The sequence below is a fragment of the Taudactylus pleione genome, unplaced genomic scaffold (genome assembly GCF_031769625.1).
Source record: "Taudactylus pleione unplaced genomic scaffold, aTauple2 ptg000005l, whole genome shotgun sequence".
Classification (NCBI taxonomy): domain Eukaryota; kingdom Metazoa; phylum Chordata; class Amphibia; order Anura; family Myobatrachidae; genus Taudactylus; species Taudactylus pleione.
The window spans coordinates 19026501-19032500 of NW_028284408.1; the positions used below are offsets into that span (position 1 = coordinate 19026501).

The 6000-nt window shown below is 46.1% G+C and overlaps 1 protein-coding gene across 8 annotated transcripts in view; it reads right to left on the bottom strand.

The window, feature by feature from the left end:
* The window catches only part of ESD (esterase D), a 45063-nt gene that overhangs the window by 14843 nt on the left and 24220 nt on the right, over nucleotides 1-6000 (bottom strand). The gene's annotated exons all lie outside the window — the stretch shown is intronic.

The window sequence follows — 6000 nt, forward strand, 5'->3', positions numbered from 1 at the left end:
ATCTGAGGAGCAGCATTCCGGAAAGTTGTATTTCCCTAACCCCTCCACCTAGTGCCTAACCCTAACCTCCCTTCACAGCCTAAAGGTGCGTAGCCACTTGCAGATAGTGGAACGACATTGTAATCGTACAGTCTTTCCTCTTCCCCTGCAGTGCCTACACTGAATGATATATCGGTCAGTGTAGGCACCCTCCCTCATCCCTGAACATGGTCAAACTGTCGTTATCGGCAGATTGACCAGAATGTTCAGGCAATGATTGATGTCGAAAATGACCAGCGTTTTCATGCACGATTTGTGAATGATTAAAGAGCGATTGAAAGATAATATCGTTATCGTTCAATCGCTCATTTTAATCGGCAATTGGATACCCGCTTTAACCCAAACATTTCAGATGTCGACATTGTGAACATGACAGCATTCCGAGAACGTCGACACTTTAGTGTCCACATTATGAATGACGTCATGGACAATATTGGCCATGTGACTGGATCCTGGTACAAAGACGCGGTGGTGGTCAGGATGGGAGCAGAAACACAGGAGAGAGAGCCCTGATCATTAGGGTTTACAAATAGAATGAAAAGGTACAACAACATAGGATGGATGGTTTCAATGCTAGTGATTTCATTTTACTTGTTAATGATATCAAAAACCCTTTCTGGAAAGAGCTGTAGATATAATTTATGCTTATGGGTGGCATAAATGATAAAATAAATAAGCAAATGTCTCTGGATGTTATTCTGCCATTATCTCTCTCCATTAGGCACCCTCATTATAGCCATTGGACCTCATTTGCGATGCACATCTGAATAGGTTTTGCACTAGTGCTCCTATCTCAAGCACTCAGCACATTTCAAGAAATGCATGACTACCCTCCAGTCTTTGTAGTTGACTCTTCAAAACACGTGTTTGGAGCAGATAATAATAATCAGAAAAAGCACTGTGCAAAAGTCACCAGCACCCTCCCCCCACTTTATAGCCCACTGCTTCTTTTCAGAAAACTTTTTAAACCTAATATGCTGCTCAGTTTAATATATGCATTAGACGAACCATGACAATGAGGGGACATCAGGACTGTCTTTGTCAGATGTGTGCTTTCTTTTGTACATTGGTCAATGAGCGATGTGCGCTTCACTATAGGTGCAAAAATCAGCATCGTTAAAGGGATCTGATGAATTCTTCCAGGTCTGAGCTGTTGCAAACATCAAGTGCTTTTCTGGAGTGGAAATGGTAATACACCCCTAAAAGGTGCACTCTTCACCCAGTTATCTAATTTTACTAATCTCACAGTTAAACTAGACAAGTGTTTTTTTGTGGAGCTCAACTACATAGTTTCCTCTTTTGTATGGGACAATTCCAGACACAAATTATGATAGAACAGAATCATTGCTTTATTTGGGTTAGTAATACTTACGTTACCAAGAACAACAGATTTAGCTCCAAGGATTGTATGACAATTATGATATAACTGCTTACTATCCAAGTGGAAGAGAGAATAGCTAACTACTTTCCTCCACTATATAGATTAACAGCTTCCATATGGACAGCAGTCAAATGCACTAGTACATTTTTGTACATACCTGCTCAACTCTTGCTATGGTGCATTCTCTGTGTCTGGGGCAGAATTATAGTCCAGATATTAAGTTTCAGGACCGAGTCAAAGGTATTAATATTATGGTCTCAAATCCTTTAACTGACCCTGTGCTGTGAGGCAGCAATACCAACCAAAGTTTCACCATGCCTTCACACATATACCCATTACTGTAGACCCCAAATTATGTCTCCTTGGTTGACTAGATAAAGATACCTGACAATACCTTACTTGTATCTTTTTAGGCAAGTCTTATTTTGGCAATAAAGGAGTTACCTTGAGGTAGATAAGCACCACGTCTCCTTCATAGAACATTCATGAGGCACTAACATATGACAAAATAATCAGAGCCAGCGTTACCATTAGGCAGCTGCCTAAGGGTGCCGGCCCCTGAAGGGCGCCACTGAATCAATCAGGAAACTGAAGGATATCTCTGTACGAGACACACTTCTTTACAGTGCACTGGTGGCAGCTGCAAGTCTGATCAGTGATCAAAGTAGGGCGGTATATGGCGGTATGACATATCGCAACTTCATTTTAGCCACAGAAGAGAATGTACCAGCGCTGGGATAGAGTATGGGATCCCAGCGCTGGAACAGCAGCGGCATTGTGTAGAGATGTGTCCCACTGGGAACACATCTCGATCAGCGGCGCTGGCACGTAGCCAGGGCAGAGCATCGTGCCCGGGTACACTGCAGTTTAAAGTAAGCCCTCGCCGCCAGACAATTGCAGCTCGCGGACCGCCAGCCAATGAGAGGCTGCCAAGTGGCAGCTTTTCATTGCCTCACAGCAGGCGCCGGATTTAAAAAGCCTACCCTTTTTTGATTGGCAGTCTAAGCCGATCTGCGAGCCAGAATTGGCTGGCGGCCGGTCCTGACTGTAAACTGCAGAGTAGCAACAGCAGCTAGGAGCAGGGGAGTAGTTAGTGGTGAAGGGGGCAAGAGTGTGAAGGAATCAGTTAGTGAGAAGAGCTGGGGGTGAGAAAGGGTAGCAGGCAAGGAGTTGTGTGGGAAGTGAGAGAGGTACAGGGGGTGATATGAAAGCAGGGGCTAAGGGGGGGAGCATTCAAATCTCCATACCCCCACTACAAGCACTGTGTGTGTGCATATATATACATATACACACACACACACACACACACACTAGTGGCCACCTCTATCCCCCTCTGGGACTGTTGGCGCTAGGCTGAAGCTTTGCCTAGGGTGCTGACAGAGGGCCTGATTCAGAGCCGGACACTCTGACCAGAGCGCTCGCTCTGAATCAGGGCCCTCCTCCATTAAAATGGAGCGTCCTCCTGGACACTCGTATAGCTGTGGGTGACCACCCACAGCATATACGAGCATCCAAAAAGATGGTCGCGATGGTCTTGATCATCGCGACCATCGGACTTGCGACGGAGACCCTGCGGTAGGGTCTCCCTGCCACAAGCCCTGGAGTGATTTTGGCTCTATCAGAGCCAAAATCACTCCCACTGACATCACTAGTGATGTCAGTGGGGCCGGCTTCAGACAGTAGGCGTTCCCATGGGAACGCCTCCGTCTGGCAGGCACGCCCCCGGCACGCCCACCAAAGAGGGCATGCTGTCAGTCACCATCGACAGCACGCCCCCTTTGGTGCGAGACCCGGAGCGACAGCTTGGCTGTCGCAGTCCGGGTCTCACGCATGCGCATGACGGAGCTCCCTCCGTCGTGCGCATACGCAGTGGGGAACATCGACCCACTTGCGAGCGGGTCTGAATGACCCCCAGACCTTGCACCGGCCCTGAAAATAATATATAAATATTATGGGTGCCTTGATACGTGATTTATAATATGGGAGGCATGGCATGAATCACCTCTAACACTATACCAGCAAGTGTGTGTACAAGACCATATCTTATTTATTTATGTATTACCAGATATTTATATAGCGCATACTGTACATTTTCCACAGTGCTTTACAGAGTCATTCACAGCAGTTCCTGCCTCAGTGGAGCTTACAATCTAAGGGCCTGGTTCAGCATGGATCGCTATTGCAATAACGTGCGCAGATCGGTCGATGGTTCGCACTGCGCATGCGTTAGCATTGCGATCACTTAAGCAAAATGAAAGCCATCACAGAGTGAATGACAGACTGAGTGTTTGTGGGTGGTGACGGGGGAGTGGTCAGAGAAATGCAGGTGTGTCTGTCCGTTTGACCGCCATTTCCTGGGCGTGCATAAATTAGCCACTGAGACGGCATACACAGCTTGAGTACTCACTGCGTTCAACAAGACTTGCAGTTTCTGCGGCAGGTCAGATCTGCTGTAATTGTGCGTGAGGGGCTGATGTTACTCGATGTTCCCGATGTATATGCAGGACTGCAAGGTATTACAGACGTGAGATAGTGGTAGTGGTAGTGGTAATCTCTATGCTGGCTTTGCGAAATACATTCATTAGAATATCTTCGCAGCAGACCCCCGTGCATAATTGTAGCTGCAATCTCAATAGCGATCCATGCTGCATCAGGCCCTATATACCTTACCACATATGCACACACATGTATATTTTTGTTAGAAATCAATTAACCTACCAGAATGTTTTTGGATTGTGGGAGAAAATCCAAGCAAACACAGGGAGAAATTAGAAACTCCACACAGATAGGGCCTTGGTGGGAAATGAACCCAAACCCCATTTGCTGTGAGGCAGTAATTTTAACCACCACGCCATCCGTGCTGCCCATATCATCTGTGTATTATATTTGTTGTATTAGTGGTCACATGGGCTCAAATATAATTGTTTTTGTACGATGATGTCACCTTACCACATATGCACACACATGTATATTTTTGTTAGAAATCAATTAACCTACCAGAATGTTTTTGGATTGTGGGAGAAAATCCAAGCAAACACAGGGAGAAATTAGAAACTCCACACAGATAGGGCCTTGGTGGGAAATGAACCCAAACCCCATTTGCTGTGAGGCAGTAATTTTAACCACCACGCCATCCGTGCTGCCCATATCATCTGTGTATTATATTTGTTGCATTAGTGGTCACATGGGCTCAAATATAATTGTTTTTGTACGATGATGTCACTTGTGTCATTTAGATGTACAATATGCTGCTATTAATTTAAGCATTTATTCCCTTTTGGTTATACACAGTATTATTGCAAAAACTTTAAAAAAAAGACCATTTACATCAGTGTACAAAAGTGGCAAGAAAGGCTGCACCTAACTAGCAACAAAATGTGATAACCTGTAGCTTTAATCATACAGGAACAAGGTACCCAATGCGAGCCACGATAACGCCCCATAAATGTGCCTGTGTGTGAGGCAGCATTACATCACAATTCATCACATCAGGTAATATTCAACCAATTCTCCAGTGTGTGTGACCTTTAGCACACCGCAACTGCACTTAGCTGTTTATACCTGACAGAAGAGGGATTTGGTCATCATCTGCCATATCCCTCCATGACACTGTAGGATGAGCTGTGCTCATACTGACAGGAGCCAGTCTCATATTCTGCGCATGTCGTGCTAGCCTCAACTTCCCCTTTCATCAGAGCTCTGTTTGCCACCAAACTGTGATTGCATATTATTAAGTAATGGCTCATTCTCCATAGAGTTATGACAACACCCCAACAATGTTGCTGTTCCTGATGCCAGTGAGACTGCTGCCCACCACCATGTCATGTGCACAGAGTGTATTGATTAGGCCAGTGTTGGCTAACCTTGACACTCCAGCTGTTATGGAACTACATAACCCAGCATGCACTGCTACAGTTTTGCTATTAGGGCATGCTAAAACTGTGGCAGGGCATGCTGGGATATATAGTTCCACAACAGCTGGAGTGTCAAGGTTAGCCAACACTGGATTAGGCTGTTCAACATGTCAACTGTGCACACACATATCCTTGGAACCTGTATACCTGTTGTCATTGTGTGCACATCACTCAGCAGTCAATTAAATGGGAAAAGCATGTGACCTAATGATCTGGCTACTCAGCATAGGTTCTCAACACGATGATAACTCATTGGGCAGGATGTGATGCATCCCGCCACCCTTCACATGCATGCAGACGCTAGGAACGCCGTTATGCATGACGAACACTGCAAAGGACCACTCTCTCGGTAAGAGCGACCCTTTGCGATGGAGGAACTTCTGGGTCTATGACCCAGAAGATCCTCCAGCGTCCTTCTGCGCATGCGCAGAAGGACGGGCGTGCCGCGGGGGGTGCTGGGAGGGATCCAAATTGCATCCCTCTCACAGCACTCTCCCGATAGAAGCCCATAGGCTTCTATAGGGTAACGCCATCAGGAAGATGGCGTTACCCACCGCAACGCCCCAGAATGCATCGCACTCTGGGGCATGGTGCCTATGAGAAAAGAGGTCAAACCTGTATTTAAGGGGTTTGACCATATTTCTACCTTTGATGCATCCCGCCCAT